A 17,469-nucleotide genomic window follows, 5' to 3' on the forward strand; every position below is an offset into this window, starting at 1 on the left:
GAACAGGGGGGTGGAAGCGGTCGGGTAAGGGTAAGATGTGGAAGAGGTAGGGAGAGCTGTTGAAGGTGTGTCGGAGATTACAGAATAGCTTGGAGAAAGGGAAGAATGGGGCAGACAAAAAGTTTGATGGTGATTGGGAGAGGCGCAGAGAGGTGTTATTTGACGAGGGGAAGAGCGAGGCAGAAGGTTGAGGGAGATGAAGGTGAAAGTAGGAAGGGGGAAGAAGTGGTGAGGACGCTTTGGGGAGGAGCGAGGGAGAGTCTCGGAGGGGAGGGGTGTGGGGGGAGATTTGAAAGGAATGGGTGATTGGGAAGATTTGGAGGGGAGGGGCATGGGGGTAGATTTAGAGGGGAGGGGTAATGGGATTTTGGGGTGATGGGATTTTGAAAAATGTACGATTAATGGGAAACGAACATTTATTGCAAAATGAGTTTCTTAATGAATCCACATGTTCTTCCAGTAATCCCCCCTGGTTAAATTTTCAAAATTGATACTGTGCACCTCGACATATTTTATTCCTCACTTCTCCCATGTATGGAGCCACCTTGCACAGGCTGTCTCACTTTTCCCTCCAAGGCTTCAAGCAAGCAGCGTACCGCCATCTCTTGTCGTCCCCAATTCTGTCCCATTATTTGTATTGCCCCTATTAAACTTTCCTAACCCACCCACCTTACTTGCTCGTTGCACTATTTCCTCCCCATATCACTCTTTTCCTGTTCATTCCCTGGATGTTTGTCCCACTGTCAGTTCTGCCTTGCTCTTCCAGCCTTGTTCATATAAAGTAAAAGGAGGCCCAGATTCCATTGTATCACTGGTTGGTATGAGTGAGATAGATAAATGATATTGGAATGGTGGGAGGAGGGGGGATTGTTAAAACTGTGATGCAAGCATGAAACTTGACAACGATATCCTCTTTGGGTAATTTCTCGAAAATATACCACCTGAAAATCAATCATGGCTGCCATGTTGTTTCAAGGTGGATAATTTCTAGTCATTGGCTGTTTTTGACTGATTGGAGTTGCCCAACTTGAGTGATTGCAGTGGCTATACATTTATGAGCATGCTGAAACTAATCCTGCTATTCCAAAACCTCTCAGGGATCATCTGTCATTTTAGGTACCTTTGCTTAGACAGTCAGCCCCATTCCTGGATGGACAACCAGCATATAGGCAAAAGAGTGAACATCAATACATTACCAGGGTACACTGGTGGCATTGCTGCTGTGTAACTCATGATGGATTTGGTGTCCCAGATGATACTTGACCAACCTCACTGAATAGGTAGCCACATCGAAATCGACAGAATATGCCAGCATGAGAGCTGAATTTTGGATGATGCGGTTTTAGTCGTATGGAATTCATACAGATCTCACGTGGACTTGAATGACACCAGATGAACGATCGAACTAGGTGTAGGGCAAAAGCACAAACCGAGTCGAATCCCACACAGACAAGTGCATATGGTACAAGTTGGGAAAAGAATAAAGTGTTGCTCGATTAGCATCCAGAAAATACCACATCCCAAATCGAAATGACAAACTGACTTGGGTAAATATTTCCTTTGATAACAGGACAAGAAGGAAAATCTGAGTCACCACCAACTTATTGCAGAACAAAATTCCCTTTTTTTTTTTCTTTTGTTTGTATACTGAATCGAGGCTCGTGAAAGAGCTAACATTTATTTCGCAAACAAATCAACCAGACAAACAAAATATACAAAAAGAGGGAGCGGAAGACAAGATGGGGAGAGAAGGGGAAGCACACAACCACAACATTTGAGAGCAGGGAGAAGTGTGGGAGGGAGAGGGCTTGGGGGCAGGAGGCGTGGGGAGGGGGGGGGGGGGGGAGAGGTATAAAACACAAGGGGACCGAAATTAGCGGGGGTAGAAAAGATCAAGGTTTTTTTTTTGTATACTGAATCGAGGCTCGTGAAAGAGCCGCATGCATTGCAAGAAACAAGCTTTTTCCCCACTATCAGTGATTTCCCAATTGTACTGGACCCAGCCAGACTCTTGACGATTGTTGTATAGCAGTTACATTGACAAACAATTGCAAAATATTGAAGCCGCAGATTCCCGTTCAACAATTCCAAGTTAGAAAAGGCTATTAAAAGAACGTCCACAATTGTGAAAAAAAAAGAAGAATAAGAAGAAGAAAACGAAACAAGATGTCAAGAACATCTTCACAGCAATAAACCTCAGAATGCTTTTTTATATGAGAAAGTGGCCCCAGGGTCTGTTTTAAAACTAGCAGTGCCTATGACTCTGCCAATTTATACAATGTGCTAAGACTGTTTTAGAATGCTCTGTGCAGAACCTTCGAGATGTGGCACAAGCCGAAATACCATTTTCAATATGGTTAAAGGACCAATCACAACTTGGATATGGAGCTAGCAGCATTACCCATTGGAGCAAGGCAATTGGAAAAATCTCAAGAATATGACAAAGAAGGAAATGTGCATATCCAGGTGCCTTCATCAGAAGAAGTCTACCAGCGAAAGTATGAATTGAGTAATGCTTACTTATCAAATTGCACTCTTTAACATAACTTTGAACAGCTGGGTATAATAGCCAGGCATGACTTTATCTTGGTTAAAGGACCAATTACTGTCTAGTGTGCTTCTGCTTATAGTTCATGAAGGACCGGCCTTCCAGAATGATCTGTGTTGGTTCTTGGACAGGATTTTGAATATGGTGTGGCTCTTCATCTATAGCCAAAGCTGCTGAAATCCTAGGTGGAGTGATGCTTGATGCAAGTTGAGATTTGATGACACGTTGCATGAAGGATGTGTTCAGCACGTTCCGCCAGCACTTGTTTAGTTTGTGTGCGTGATCGAGCATGGTGAAGATGTCAAATCACAACTTGGATATGGAGCTTCCAAGTGCTGCAGCACAACTGTTGTACTACAAGGGCTTCAGAAAGTACAAGAGAAAAGGAAAAATGTCACAGGCACTTGAAATACATTGTAGAGCAGAAATTGGACATTAGGAGAGTATCAAGTCAGTTTGTTTAGGAGGGAGGAGAAAAGTTTAGTGTGCCAAAGTGGTGGCCATTTTGACAATAATTCGTCATCTTTTGATTTTTGGGGAGGTGTAGTCGCAAAACTACATTCAACTGAATTGTAAGCTACTGATTAATCCATTTGTGCATCGAAAAGGGGCATTAAGTAGAGTAATTGGTGGTCATCTTCACAAATGGCAGTCATCTTGGATTTTCTGGTAACACTTTTTAATTTTCTTTTTAAAATTTAACCAATGAGAATAGATTCCAAATTTTATGCTTGCATCTCCACCTGAATGATTGTCTGCCCTACTCTATTCAGGACTAGAAACATAACTCTGTCTAATGAGTTCATGCCAAATGCCTTGCATGATCAACTTTTGGTGTCATGACGTATTCCTGCACATAAGCGTTGTTGCATGAATGGTGTACTATCCTGTTCTACCCACACTCCAACCCCCAACCCCTCCTCACTTTTTATTGTTATTTCAAATAGTATCAAGGCTCAGGGAGCAGCTTGTGTACATATTGTAGGATAAGGAAATCATGAAGAGGCAATGGACAAATTAACATATTTTATGGGATTTTAATCAGAATTTCGAGGTGGCATAAGCTTTGTGTTCAGATGAAAATGCCAAATGGGGAAATCAGAGATTTGCAATCCATAGAGCAACATTCTCTTATCAACTCTCTCCATCTTAAAAATGTAATTCCTTGATGCTACAGATGGATGAGAAACGGTTCCTGACATCATCCTCTTCAAAAATATGCTTGCAGCTGAATCCTTCCTGCCAAACTGAAGAAAAGTAAACAAAGCTGTTGGGTGTTGGCAAGTCGCATACAGTCACGTGAAAAGTAAGTACACTCCATGTAAAGTTTTGACTTTTCAACATATTTCAACAAACAGCTATTTGATCTTCATTTCAACAATATTGATAGATAAAGGTGATATAATATAACAAATATCATGAAACATTTGCATTTTGTAGTCCATTGTATTATTTAAATAAACATAAATGCAAATTTCGCATGTGGAAAAAGTAAGTACACCCTTGGCTCTAATAGGTGGTATTGCCCCCTTTGGCAGAAACAACCTCAAGTAGGCGTTTCTTATAACTGTCGACCAGTCTCTGACATCGACTGGGAGAAATTTTTGCCCACTCCTCCATGCAGAATTATTTCAGCTGTGCAATGTTTGAGGGGGTTCTTGCATGCACAGCTCGTTTCAAATCCCCCTACAACATCTCGATGGGATTTAGATCCGGGCTTTGACTTGGCCATTCCAGAACCCTCCATTTCTTTCTTTTCAGCCATTCCTTGGTGGACTTACTGGTATGTTTAGGGTCGTTGTCGTGTTGCAAGGTCCACCTTCGGTTGAGCTTCAACTTTCCGACAGATGGCCTCACATTATCCTCAAGCACCCTCTGGTACAATGAAGAATTCATTGTGGATTCTATGATGGTGAGCTGCCCAGGCCCTGATGCAACAAAGCTGCCCCAAACCATAATATTTCCACCACCATGCTTTACAGTTGGTATCAGGTTCTTGTGGTCAAATGCTGTCTTTGGTTTTTGTCAAACATGTCTTCTGGTACTGTGGCCAACTAGCTCTACCTTTGACTCATCTGTCCAGAGCACATTGTTCCAGAAGTGCTGGTCTTTGCCTATGTGTTCATTGGCAAACTTTAATCTTGCCCTGATGTTTTTTCTGGGCAGCAAAGGTTTCCTCCTGGCACACCTCCCATGTAGATCAAATTTGTGCAGCCTCTTTCTAATGGTAGACGCATGCACTTTGACAACAGTGGCAAGAGCTACCTGTAGGTCACGTGGTGACATTCTGGGGTTCCTAAGAGACTTCTTTCAGCATCTTGCGGTCTGCCCTCAGGCTGAACTTGCTGGAGCGGCCTGGCCTGAACAAGTTGGCAGTTGTTTGGAATCTTCTCCACTTGTAGATGATCTTCCAGACAGTCGAATGATTGATTTCAAATTGTTTGTAGATCTTTTTTAATCCTTTCCCAGACTCGTAGGCATCTATAACCTTCTTTCTGAATGCCTCAGAGAGCTCTTTTGATCTCGGTATGGTGGCGCCGCACACTTCAACAACAAAGAGCAAACCAAACTAAATGTCTGAGGTTTAAATGAGACAGGTTCCTCCAAGATCCTCTCTAATGATGTTCTAATCATTTGCACCTGAGCTGGTGCGCCTGATTCTAATTTTAGGTATTTGAAGTAGTGATAAATGTCGGGGTGTACTTACTTTTTCCACATGCGAAATTTGCATTTATGTTTATTTAAATTGTACAATGGACTACAAAATGTAAACGTTTCATCATATTTGTTATATTATATCGCCTTTATCTATCAATATTGTTGAAATGAAGATCAAATAGCTGTATGTTGAAAAAGTCAAAACTTTACATGGGGTGTACTTACTTTTTCACACGACTGTATCTCCCTTGCTCAAAGGCCATTTTCATATTTTCGTCTGATCAACCTTTGTACAGCCATGGCATCTTTTTTACCGCATTTCAGACCTGGCATTGCTGAAGAATACTCTTCAAATCAAATATTTCCTTGGAAATGTGACTCCCAACACTCAGGCATATTGTAGTACTTTAGAGTACGGCTTCCTCTTAGTGGCTTCGGGTGCTGTCAAAAATCGACCAATTTGAGATCCGAGAGGCATTTCTCGAAGTTTCGAACCGGACTTGTTCCTCATAACAGGTTGGTTGACTTTGTGGTGGTGATATTTGTAGTTCTTTTTTTTGTTGTTTATGCTAGTTTGTTTGGGTTTTTTCCAAACTGCCTTTCATCTGGTTTTTTTTCTTTCTGGTTATTTTAGCTTTTCTTTGCTGGTTTTTTTCTTTTATGGATAGTACATGGAGGAAGGGCCAGCCCATAGTCCTCGCCCCCACTCCCAATCATCCCCATGAAAAAACAAACAAAACGTTTTGCATCCCACTCCAGTTGACTTTTTTTTCTTTCCTTTTTTTTTGTATAGAAGATTGAGGCTCATGTAAGAGCTAACATTAATCGCATAAAAACAAACTGACACATAAAACATGATAAAGGGAGTGGGAGACAATATGGGGAGAGAGAGGGAAGCACACAAGTACAACAGTAGAGGACAGGGTCATCAAGAGATCTGTGGGAGGGAGTGGGCTTGGGGGGGGGGGGGGCACTTAATATGGAGAGGCCTTCACCTGGGCTCTCGGGGCCCACTTCCCTGGAATGTTCATGTTTTGTTGATAATGTTCATCTTTTTAATGCACAAAATTTATTTATTCGTCTAGGACTCTAGGTAATTGCATTTATCTGTCTACCGTCATGTGCTTCCATCCAGCCGTAAATACTGCCCTCACTGTATTTGTATGTAATATGTGTCTCCTGGTCTAATCAAAAATTAACACTTTTGATATAGAAAGATAAACATTGGAACAGACCTATTGTCTATTTTAGGAGCATATAAAATCGTTGATTGTGTTGGTCATGATCAACACCCATATCTTTTTCGCAGATTTGAGTTTTTATTTTCTTTGCCTGTGTTTAGCTTTATATTTTATTTTATTGAAAATGTCCATTTGTGACTTTACAACATAGCGAGTTTTCTTTGGCCTTTTGTCCTATGGTGGTGTGCATTGGTTTGCACAATAAAAATCTGCAGTGGCCAACCCCAAAATTTGTCTTGTAAGAGATACATTTGGGTGTAGGACGACCTTTTGATTTTTACAGATTATGGAGTTGTGAAATTATAATTATGAGCATGTACAAGTTTTGTTGGAGATGAAAGATGCAACAGTTGGATGTGAGTGGCTATTTGGAAGGACTAAAGAAGAGAAGATGTCCAGACATGAGGGTTGCACAAGCAGGAGAAAAAGTGAAGGTGAGTTGAGACATTGGAATTTGAAGATTGAAAGGAGAATACTGGATAAGTGCTTGGCTTGAGAAGGTTGGAATTTAAGCTGAAAGTGCAGGAGAGCTTATTGATGAAAACAATTTTTGGAAAAAAGAAAAAGTAAAGAAGCGAACCGCGCTGCAATTGTAAAGACAAGTCTGGTACTAATTCTTCTTGACAGAACATCCCAACAATGCTCTGCACTGGATTAAATTACTTCAAGGGAATAAAGGTAGGATTTAAAACCTTTTTGAATGGCACCAAATGTGCTACTTGTGAAGTTCTGTTTGGCCAGAGATGTTTGGTTTGCTTTGAATGGCCAAGAGTAGTTTGTTGAGCTGCAAGAGGTATCTGTTCATAATCGGTGTCGGGTCGGAGGTTTTCCAAGCTTGTGAGCTGGGATTTGGAAGCTGATGTCCTTTGTTGTCTTGCACAGTTGTGGGATGATCTATTTGACGACTTAAATTATATGTAAATGAAGGCCGCCATCACTACAAGCCACATTGCACGTGCTTCAGCCATTTCCTTTTGTTGGCAGGATGGGAGTAGGTGAAAATATGATGCGCCGCAAGTATGCTTATCTTGTTGAGAATTTTTTTTTCACCCGCCATATGTATTGTGAACATAAAGTAGACGAGTTGCCCAAATCTCCCCTTCAGCTTTGCTAATGCGTTGCCGTTTGTGTTTTGGCCCACATTGCACTCGGTGAACAATATTGCCTGGTGAGTTGTGCCCAGTTGGCATGCAGCTTTAAAGACTAGTTTGGCAATTTGTGCCCAGAAAAAGTTGAATGACTGAAAATGAAAGTAATTCTTGCAGAGAGATTGGTTCTGAAATATCTAAGATATGGGGTGGGTGGGGGCGAGGGACGGGAGAGAGAGAGAGAGAGAGAGAGAGAGAAGTATTTTATTGTTGTGAGAATCTTTCTGGCCAGTTTTTTGTTTGTTTGTTTGTTTTGGGTGGCCAAAAGCAATAATCCCAGATTCGGACCAGATATCGTGGCCTGTTGGTTAGGTGGAATCATACACAAGGTGTTGTCTGGGGTTGTTGAAAGATTGTAGCTCAGGAAAGGTTTGTACTCTGGATGCCTTCAGGTTGACAGTTTGAGAATGGGGGAAATTATGGCATTTGTTCATTGCAGTTGTAGCTGACTAGATAGGCCTTTGTAAGCTGTTAATACCTTTATCAGAAAGTTGAAAACCTGAGATGAACCTCAATACCTGCTTGAGTTTTGGGGCATACATTCATTAATGGGTAAGCAGCAGCATGTCCGGCATTGAAGAAACATAAAATGCTAGATTGTTCACAGGATAAGAGCGCATTAGTGTAAATGGAAATTGTGATGTATCAGTGAGTAGTTAGTAATTCAGAAGCTCGGCCATGGCAACCTTCCTTTGGATTTGTTTGTCTTCACCGCCTCCCATTACTGCAAAATAGTTTTGCAAGTCTGTTTATTCTTGTCCGAAGACCTATCGACACTGGAGGAGGCTGCTTGGCCCATTATGCTTGTACCACATCCACACACTCCCAATCACTTAATCCATGAACACTCTCACTTCCACAGTCGTCCAGTCAATTGACGCTTTAACCTCAAACAAATTGCAAAATAATTTATTTTCACTGCAACAAATACAAATTTCAAGAGAAAACAAACTTGTTAAAAATGTAGAAACCAAGGGATATACCAATTTTCTGCTTTTTTATACATAGTCGAGGCTCATGGAAGACCTAGTTCACTGAGGAAAACGATGACAATCATCTATTTATGCTAACTATGGTGAGTATACACATCAAAAGCTTTCACTTGCAGGTATTCAATATATATCACCTCTAATAAGAACAATGCATATTAACAAAGAAAAATTAACTTATGTAGCATATTTTTGCCTTTTTTCTTGAGTAATACCTCGAAATATTTAGAATTGTTTAACAGTTTTGCAGTTAATCTCATGATCTAAAATTTAATCATTAAGTTAGATAATTCCTTTGTTCTGCTGATTGTGATTACCAGTAATTCAGTTATCATAACCGTTTGAATATCTGTTGTCAGGTGTGTCGGCATGGATGTCTGCGTGATCGGCAAAGAACCCCTGCACAATGGACAACTGGCCATTGTACTTCATCAAAAGGGTAGCAGTGGCATCAACAGAGCAACTACCGTACATAATGACAGCATTCAGACAACTGCAGGTCAATCTGTACATCAAAACTGTCATCAGTACTGCAACAAAAATGTTAGTTAACCGTGACTTAAAGAACATTTCTGACGCTCCATTGCCCCTCCGTCACACTCTTCATACTGAAGAGCCTGAATTTCATTTTACTGAACGCTCTTTTCTTGTGGTCATCCTACTATGCTTTCAGGAAATAAAAGAGGCCATGTGATGTCTCTTCTGTTTGGATGTCAGATTTCCACACAATAGTAAAAAATATATGCTTGGAACGGAATGATAGTTGGTTTCAGAAAGGTTACTGCAGGATTTAATTTGTTCAATATTTTCATGCAGCAGATGCAAAATTACATGAATATCAAAAATAAAAACTGTGAACTCTGCTATTCGAAAGGTTTGATATAACTAAATTAAAAGTTAGTTAAGAAAAATCATGAAAATAAAAAATAAAATCAGAACAGCACATGAACAATAAAACACAAATTGAAAAAAGTAGAGAGCTGATAATTTAAAGTGCAAAATATATAACTAGACAATATACAAGCAACATATGCAATAAAAAATGAACGACGAGTAAAATGGTATAAACAAAAAAATTAAAATAATTCAAATCCAATATTTATATTCAACAAATGGACAAAGCACGGAATGGGCGATTGTGTCCTTGTGTTCATGCTTGCGGTATATCAATTTGTTTGGAGTTTTTAAAAACTATGTCTACCAATTGTCGAGTCTGAGAAGCTGATCATATATCGTGACTGGTATGGTTTTGGGAACCGGACAAACTAGTGCATTTCTCCAGGTGTCGGAGATGTAAATGCATTTATGCATCGAGGAGTATATGCCCCCCTCCCACAACTCCAAACTAGTGCATTTATGCATCTAGATATGAGGCATAAATTTAAGTTGTTAAAGGCTCAAAATTAATATGCAAATTATTTAACAAGTCATGAGGGAAAAATCTGAAGGATGCACAGATTTATATACATTAAAATGGAGAAGATGTTCATAAACATAACGCTCAATTAGGGGAGGGGGGTGATGGGCTGGCAGGAAGAGTGTCAAAGACAGTAAAAGGGAGGAAGAGTGGAATAAATTTGTGCCATATAGGAATTTGGTTCAATTTAAATTTCAGTCAGTAACTTATCAGGATTGGGGAAGCATGGAGTTTGCTTACTCATTGCAGTTATATTTCGAATTTGCTGATGCCACTTTCCTGTTCTAATTGCTTCAAATGGTTAATCTTCGATTTAAAAAAAAAGTTAACCTTTGCCATTTTAATTTCACGTTGAAGCTCATTTTGTAGATGTCTGTACATGCCAGACCCTTGTCTGAATGCCATATCACTCTGAACCAAGAGTTTACGAATGCTATTGGTCATCCATGGCTTATCATTAGGACAGCATCTAATCGTAATTTGTTTGAAATGTTTAAATTGATTATCGACGAACTGATGAAATTGCTCAGTCATAACATTGGCATCATTGCAATCAGTGATTATTGAAATATTTTTTTAAAAGGAAAGCAGGTTCCATTGGCACTCTAATGGTCAACATATATATGTGTGTATATATATATGTATATATATATATACACACACACAGACTTGGCATTTAATATGGAATATTTTTTTTGTGGGGGTGAACTTACTTTTCAAGATGACTTCGAACCAAAAGTTCATTGGAATTATGTTGAAATTATTCTAGATTTTGTTAATGTGACCTTTAAAAGAAACAAAAACCACATTTGACATTTCGAAGCAAATAAATTGATCCTTGAAAGTGATGTAAACTGATATCGAACTCAATTCACGGACAGTACTGTGTTAAACTTCTGTACGTTTTCCAGAAGTAGCTCTTTATTTTGCACATTAGCCAAAAAAAAATTCAACAAAAACAAAAGCTAAATTATGACTGGGATTACAGACAGTAAAATTACAGTTCAGTACTTCGTGTCACCCCCACGAGCATTCAGGAGAGCACATACACGTCGAGGCATGCTGTTCACGAGATTTGCCAAGGTTTGGACAGGAATCGCTTGCCATGTAGTGACAATAGTCTGCTGCAATTCATGCACAGAGGTAGGCTGCTGGTCCAAGTTGTTGATTTGACGCGTTAATTCTGCCCACAAGTTCTCCATCGGATTCATATCCGGGGACATGGCAGGCCACTCCATATGCTCTACACCACGGTCAGCAAGAAAGTGTTGGATCATGCGAGCATGATGAGGCCGTGCATTGTCATCTTGGAAGACAAAGTTTCCTCGAAAGGCTGCACGAGCAAATGGAAGCAATGTTTCTTCCAGAATGGCCCTGTGCTTGAACTGGTTCAGGTTTCCATTCAGAACAACCAGGTCAGTTTTGCCCCCTGCATGAAAAGCAGCCCAAACGGTCACCCCACCACCTCCAGCTTGGACTCTTGGCACTATACAATCTTCGTTGTGGGCTTCATGCACTTGTCTGCGCACTCGGACACGGCCGTCTTGACGATAGACCATAAATCTGCACTCGTCACTGAAGGTCACGTGATTCCAGTGTCCTGGCTGCCATTGACGGTGCTCTCTGGCCCACTTCAATCGGCGCTGGCTGTGTTGTCTGGTCAGGTGTGGTGTGGTGTTCTCAGGGGACGGCTGGCACGATAGCCTGCTTGAACCAGTCGTTGGTTGACTCGCCTTCTGGATACAGGCACATTTGTCAGTTGCTGCCACTCAGCCCTAAGCCAATTAGTTGATTTGGTACGGCCATTGCAGGCTAACCGGTGCAGCTGGCGATCATCTCTCCTTGTGGTTCTGCGTGGACGTCCTGGCCTCGGTATTGGAGTAGGGACACCCCTCTGAGCATTTCGTTTCAGGATCTTTGACACCTGACTTTGAGTGATGCCATACTGCCGAGCAATAGCACGCTGTTTCATGCCAGAATTTCGTAAAGCCACCACTCCGTGACAAACAGCATTGTCAAATTGACGGACCATCTCCAGAGGAAGTGGCAATAACTTTTGTAGACGTGCAGCAGTTGTTTTCCACTAATACAGACCGCAACAACCCTTATATATCTGATTGTGAAGCCAATCATCAAATGTACCTGTCCTTACATTTTGTCACGCCGCCTGTGATATAATCCTGTTATTGACTTCTTGCTGCCAAAGACAATCGGTGACATGGTTCTTTCAACAAAGACATCACCGAAGGGTAAAAGAAACTCACCAGATTGATATACTGAGTTGAGAAAGTAAACCCAAGTCAAGGAAAAAAATATATTCCATATTAAATGCCAAGTCTGTATATGTCTGTGTATATATATATATATATATATTATTATTATTATTATTATTTTTTTGTGTGTAGCACGATAACCACAGCAATCACACGTAAATCAACGATTTATGTCTTTGACCTGTTGACCTCAAAAAAACAACAATGGGCTTCATGCGTGTCCCTACCTCTCCGAGGTGGTTATGTTTCATGAAGATCCGAGTAAAAATGTGACCTTAGGATGATTGAATGACAAAAAAAAAATAAAAAAAATAACAGACCAGACCAACTAATATACTTGTGAATCTTTGATTTCGCAAGTAACAAATGCAAACGGACAGGGGTGAAAACATAACCTCCGTCCACCTTCGGCAGTGGAGGTAGAGATTCAAGTATATTTGGGAAATAATCTTGTCATTACCCACATTAATGGAAAGGCTGGTGTTGTGACATTTAGGATGACAGCCTCTACAATTCTCAGAGTTATATGAAGCTCCTAAGTTAACAGATTGTACAGCTGAGAAAATGACATGAGAGTGCAATTGGAGATCTTGTCAAGAATGACAGCAAATGTTTAGATGCCTTCAAAGATGCATACCCTACTCCAGATGATATATCATCTGTGGAGAGAAAGTTATTTTGTGTGCAAGTCTGCATTTACAGAGAACAATGTTGTCAAGCTAGCATGCGTGGGCCAGACAATTGTTGAAGCTGCTTGACCTGCAGCTCTCATAGCACCCCTCCAGATTGGTTTGTAATTCAGATACATCATCCTAACTTTGCATACAAGTTCCTGATTGATTCTGTGCAGAGCCATGGATTTTGTTCATCCTCTTCAGAAGTTGAGGTTTGAAGTGTGTTCAGCAAGATCATAACGCACTGACAACTCAAGCATGGTACCAGGTCATTTTGTCCAATATGTGGCAGATTATGCTGATCTCAACATCAACACATTAGATGGATTGACCACATTCCATGGAACGGGCGTTATAGCAGCTGTCACTCCAGGAAGTGCAATAAACCATGACCAAGGTGTTTTGCATCTATTGAAGATTTAGCCATGGAAGGGAAAATACACACTTGGTTCTTCAAGGCATATTATCTTTGACCTATGATGACCCAAAAAGCAAGTTAGATGTGTTGTGGAAGGTTGTATGATCTATCAGTTCACCCAGGCCTGGTTAGTCAGGCATGATGCAAAAAGTCAATCAGTGATCCCATCCTGGTCAATCATCTGTCACATTCATGCCCATGATAGACATGAGTGCCACTGATATGATCTGTATTTACTCAACCCTCAAATTTGTTTGTGTTGAGGCCAGGCCTCACAAAGTACCAGGTGGCCCATTTATCAATCCACAATTTTGAACTCCTTTTATATTGCTAAGAAACAAAATCAAACCTTTTTTTTTTTTTACAGGATATTGATACATATTTCAAGTTTTTATGATACAAGTTTTATTGAAACCAGATGTATAAAAGATTAGTTATAAATTTTGACATGATTTCCATAATGTTCAAGCAATGTTCTGTTGCATTCCAACTGTCATTTCTCCAAAAGCTGCTTTAATCCACATTTTCAGGTCTTGAATGTTCACCGGTTGAGTTATAGTTATAGTTATACATAATTTGTGTCATACAAACTTGAAATATGTATCAATATCCTGTAAAAAAAAAATTGATAAACCGGCCACCCTGTACATCCTATCCTCACCTGTGATCAGCTTTTATGGTGGAAGGATCAGGTAATCATCACCAGTGAGAACCTCCTGATGGTGATCTTCGGTCTTCCACAATTAAAATCATATTCCACAACACGTCTCTCATACGTATTACACGATAGATGTGCGAGTACATATGTCGCCCGACATCTTTAACAAGAAATAAAGAGTTTGTTGAAACTTGAATTCTTGATTTGCTGAGATAAATGTATTTTTATTTAATAGATATATTTTTAATAAATATATTTATTAAAAAATTATTTCATAAATGAATTTCATATTTATTTTTAAGGATAAATATATTTAATATTTATTTTTAATGATTAATATATTTGATATTTAAGGATAAATTTCGGAATGCTCCACAAGTCGATTTATCTACTTTTTTTTTTGGTATTTTATGCAACAATATTTAATTTATTCATTGCAATTAAAATAATTTATTTTGCAGTTTGTTTGAGGTTTGGCCTTTTTCATGGTTGATTGACTGGAGTAGAACCCCATGCTCACCACACACCTTTTCCAACACCACAACCACTAGATGGGAAGAGGGGAGGCAAACAGCTGTGGTAGAGTATGGGTGACGAGGTGCAAGACAGAACAGGGATTTCTTCTTCTCGAGAGGGCGGTGTGGTGTGCAATTAGGTGATGGCGGTACTAACACAGATTGCATGTCAACCACAACACGTGCGCAACTAAGAATCATTATTTGGATGCATCGGCAGCACAGCATGCACACAACGCCCACATTACTCGATTTTGCAGTTACTGTACACCATATGTTCCTGCTTATGTCCCTGTATCCATCAATCGCCATAGCTTTTCTTTGGTACCTAACCAATTCCGTTTTGAAACCTTTCTATTGTTCCTGTGACTACTACCTTCCCAGGAAGACTTCCCATACATCCATGCCTCTTTGTAAAGAAAGAAAAAGAAAAGCTGCCTTGGTCCTTTGCCCTCTGGTCCTGTCATTGTCCAACCTGGTGTAAAGATCTCCTGCATGCATTTTATCAAAGTCCTTTATTATATTAATAAACCTAGTGTTAGCTTAACGGTTAAGGTGGCTGGCTTGAGATGTTGGGGTCTTGATTTTGAGCTCCTGTAGTTCCATTGAAATAACACCAGGTAGGTTGGCTCAGCCTGTTATCTTTCTGAGATCAGCGCAATGGAGTACCAGCTTCCTGGTAACGGGGGCATTGCATCAGTGGCACAGCCAGGCGTGATTCCATAAATGATGTAACCAGTGGCAACAGGCTGTATATGAAACAACAACAAAGCATGCTAATCATTTTTGAAATTTTGTAATCTTTCTAAAGTTCCAATATGAGTGATCAATGTAAAAAATATATAATAATAAGCCTATAGAGACAGGTCGGACATCCTCCAGGTTTCTCTTTACAAAAACATCCATGGACTTCCTCCTTCAACTACAGCGACCAAAAGTGAACTGAGTGAGTGATAGGAGGCCTTGGTCAATTACTGTGTAGCGTTCGCACCACCTCCATGATTTATTAACTATGCCTCTACCAACACAATCTATAGTCACTGCAGTGACTTATTGTAATTTGTAAGTATAACTTTATTTTGCACTTCATCTACAACTACCCATATATCTGTGCAACACACATCAAAACTGCCCCATATATTATGTAGTCCCCGTTTTTGCCCATGTGCAATACCTTGCATAATTGGTGGTGTGTTCGCTTGGTATTCTCTCCTTGGATATTGTCAGCTTCTCCTCTTGATACACAGTTGTATCAGAGGAGCAAAACAACAAAGGATGAGGTGGTTTCAACTGACAAAATGAGGGAATGGAACAAGCAGACAGTCGGTCTGCAGGTATGCAAATGTCACCTGAAAGGAAAGACTTTGTGGTGGGTGAGACCATCATTGGAAAGGGGGAATGGCAGTGGGCTGCAACCATTCAACGGTGGAAGGAGGAACATTGGACAAACCAAAGTGATTCTACAGGCTGGAAAAAGAGGGGCAAAGGAGATCAAATGCAGGTGAGTCCAAAGCCTGGACTTTAAAAGATTAGCAAGTATGTGGCTGTTAGGTGAGTGCATTTGCTTTAGGAGAGCTGGGGATGAGCAGATGGGTGAAAAGAGCAAAGGGAGCAATACTGGAGGAGACTACAAAGGATTGCAAGACGGCCAATCTGCCCGCATTGAAAAAAGGTCTCTTGATTGGTGATGCCAATGATTCTCGGAGGGTTGCCTTCCACGGGGCGTTTCCTTGGAGGAATGATTGATTGCAGAAGTCCATGGATGTTTTTGTCTGGTGGTTCTTGCAAAGAGAAACTTGAAGGATGTCTGACCTGTCTCTATAGGTTTATTATTATATATATATATTTTAATATTGACCGCTCATAGTGGAACTTGTACATAAATTGCATGCAAGCCAAACAATGGTGGACATCAATATACTTTTTTCTTGAAGTTCAAGGACAATATACAAAGATGGGGTACTTTAATATTGCGGCAGATTTTGATTTCTATGAAGTCTTATCTGGGATGCTGCTGTCGCTGATGATGTGAAACAGAGTTATTTTCAAAAATATAAAGCATTTTTAAAGTAGCAGGTCATTAATGAAAACAGTTGGGCTCAAGTAGTTGCTTGTGAGCATGGCAGGTTCGACAGGTAGAGCAGTTGACAGGTCATCAAGAGCTGCACCCTTTGTATGAATGGAGGAATTTGGGCAGACAGGCATGAAGACATCCTTGTGATACAAGCGCAACTCTATTAGATACAGCTCCGGCCTTCCAATTCAGGCTTCCATCCATTGTAAGGAGAAACAACGTGGACAAAGTTGTTTATGCCAAGGCAGATCAGTGAATCGACCGTTGGAGACGAGAATGGCGATGTCAGCAGCAATTGTGGATTCCATTGCTTTACCGGTCTGTGTATGAGTATATCTTTCTTTTCATACTCCTTGTGGAGCTGCTGCTTTAAAGTGACGGAGCGATTGAGCTGCTGAAAAGGACACAGGAGATTCCAATTTTGTGGAATATGTTTTGTGATCAAGGGCACTGATGCCAGCTGCTGAAGAAACCTCAAGGCCATCCGGAAACGTGTTCACCTCAGATGGTAGATCTCGGTGTTCAACTTGCATTGGTTAATGAAGGGGTAGGGAGGGTTGAGTTGGGTATGCACTTTTTGGAAACAAATACCAAGTTCAAACATCGTGCCTCGTTAAAAAGCTGAAACTTTGGCTTTTGTTCAGACTGACAAAGGCAGATAAGAGAAAAGCAGAGTGAGAAGAAGAATCTGCCTTGCCAGCCGACAAAACCAGAAGAGCCTCTTTCCAATGTATAAGTTACTTGGCATTTCCTCCAGATCTGTTTGTGTTGACAATAGACAGGACGGTGTGTGGCAGACAGCACCCACGTTGGCTTTCCGAGGATGAATCTTTCATTGGGTGCAGAGATAGATGAT

The 17,469-nt window shown here is 40.5% G+C and overlaps 1 protein-coding gene and 1 long non-coding RNA gene across 2 annotated transcripts in view; both read left to right on the top strand.

Annotated features, from left to right (window-relative positions):
• LOC137424658 (RNA polymerase II subunit A C-terminal domain phosphatase SSU72) overlaps positions 1 to 17,469 on the top strand; it is a 74,345-nt gene that overhangs the window by 51,677 nt on the left and 5,199 nt on the right. The window lies entirely within an intron of this gene.
• Positions 3,868 to 9,447, top strand: LOC137424659 (uncharacterized). Its single transcript, XR_013623060.1, has 2 exons — positions 3,868 to 6,881; positions 7,075 to 9,447. It is a non-coding gene; the product is annotated as an uncharacterized LOC137424659 (long non-coding RNA).

This window comes from Myxine glutinosa, chromosome 4 (genome assembly GCF_964187855.1).
Source record: "Myxine glutinosa chromosome 4, kmMyxGlut1.1, whole genome shotgun sequence".
NCBI lineage: Eukaryota > Metazoa > Chordata > Myxini > Myxiniformes > Myxinidae > Myxine > Myxine glutinosa.